The 1,825-nt window shown below is 45.6% G+C and overlaps 1 pseudogene; it reads right to left on the bottom strand.

Annotated features, from left to right (window-relative positions):
* Nucleotides 1-619: 619 nt before the first annotated feature.
* Nucleotides 620-1,576, bottom strand: LOC119921303 (annotated as a pseudogene).
* Between the last annotated feature and the right edge of the window lie 249 nt (nt 1,577-1,825).

Raw genomic sequence — 1,825 nt, 5'->3', positions numbered from 1 at the left:
GAGATAAGTGGCACTTCACTCCACAGAAACTACCCTCTCAAAGGTCATCAATGACCTTGGCCTTGGGGTAGAGAGTCTAAAGGGTGCATGCCTATGGGCAGGAAGGTTCTAGGCCAGAGAGTGTTTCCAGGTTACATAGGGCCCCAGGAACTCAAACTTTGTGGGCCCTGACATTCAGTCCATAGAAGGGACTGAAGCAGAAGCTAAGAGAAGCAGCATAGCTCAGTGGAAAGAGCACGGGCTTTGGAGTCAGAGGTCCTGGGTTCAAATCCCTGCTCTGCCACTTGTCAGCTGTGTGACTTTTGGCAAGTCACTTCACTTCTCTGTGCCTCAGTTACCTCATCTGGAAAATGGGGATGAAGACTGTGAGCCCCCCGTTGGACAGACTGATCACCTTATATCTCCCCCAACGCTTAGAACAGTGCTTTGCACATAGTAAGCACTTAATAAATGCTAAAAGGGATAAAACAGAACTGTACCTTTTTCTACCCAAGCCCTATCCTCCGCGTGACTTTTCCATCACTGTAGTTTAGACAACACCATTATCCTTCCTGTCTCCCAAGCCCCTAACTTTGGCACTGCCCTTAATTGCTCTCATTCAAACCACATATTCAATCAGTCATGAAATCCCATATCCTTGGTATATACACCTGCTCATGGCATTCTTCATCTTCTTATTTCTCAGCCTGTAGATGGGATTCAACATGGGGATTACCACTGTATAGAAAACAGGTCACTTTGTCCGAGTCCAGGGAGTAGCTGGAGCTCGGCCGCACATACATGAAGACTGTGGTCCCGTAGAAAATAGTCACAGCTGCCAGTTGGGAGGTGCAGATAGAAAAAGCTTTGCATCTCCCTTCAGCAGAGTCAATCCTCAAAATGGTGGCGAAGATGAATATATAAGAGTGGAAGATTTCTAGAGATGTGAACACACCCAGGAAGATTGCAAACAGGAGTAGTACGGTCTCGTTGCCATGGGTGTTAGAGCAGGACAGTTCCAGCAGGGGAGGGAGGTCACAGAAAAAGTGATTAATGACAGTGGAGTCACAGAAGGATAGATGGAACATCAGAATGGTCTGGGTGGTTGCATTCACAAAGCCCATGAGGTAGCATCTGATCACCAGTGGGCACAGATTTTGGGCTACATGTTAACCACATAGAGCAGTGAATTACAGATAGCGACATAATGGTCAAAAGCCATCGCTGCCAAAAGGTAGCATTCTGTGCTTGCAAAGATGACAAAAAAGGCCATCCGGGTAGCACAGCTGCTGAAAGAAATCGACTTACCCTTCTTTTAGAAGTCTGATAGCATGTGTGGAGTGACAGCGGAGGAATAACCAAGATTAACCAGAGACAGATGACTGTTCAAAAAGTACGTGGGAGAGTGAAGTCAAGGGTCAATCCAGATTAACAGGATCATTCCAAGATTCCCTACTAACGTTACAAGATACATTCCAAAACATGTCATGAAACATGTGATCTTCATCCATGTATTATCAGTCAGGCCCAAGAAGCTGAACTCTTCAACTGAGGTATGGTTTCCATCAAACATCTCACCTCCAGGACTCATGTTCATTGTAGTTTTAAGGTATAATCAGATTAACAGATGGAAACTAAATATGGATAAATCAATCACTTTGCTCCCTCCTACCTTACCTCGTTGGTCTCCTACTACAGCCCAGCCTACATACCCTGTTCCTCTATCACTATTCACTCACTGTGCCCCGATCTCACCTATTTTGCTGCATATCTCTTTCCCACGTCCTCCCCTTAACCTAAAACTCCCTTCTCTTCCATATACGTCAGATCATCATTCTCCCCACCT

This window comes from Tachyglossus aculeatus, assembly GCF_015852505.1.
Source record: "Tachyglossus aculeatus isolate mTacAcu1 chromosome 12 unlocalized genomic scaffold, mTacAcu1.pri SUPER_6_unloc_2, whole genome shotgun sequence".
Lineage (NCBI taxonomy): Eukaryota > Metazoa > Chordata > Mammalia > Monotremata > Tachyglossidae > Tachyglossus > Tachyglossus aculeatus.
This window is presented reverse-complemented; position numbering and strand designations above follow the sequence as displayed.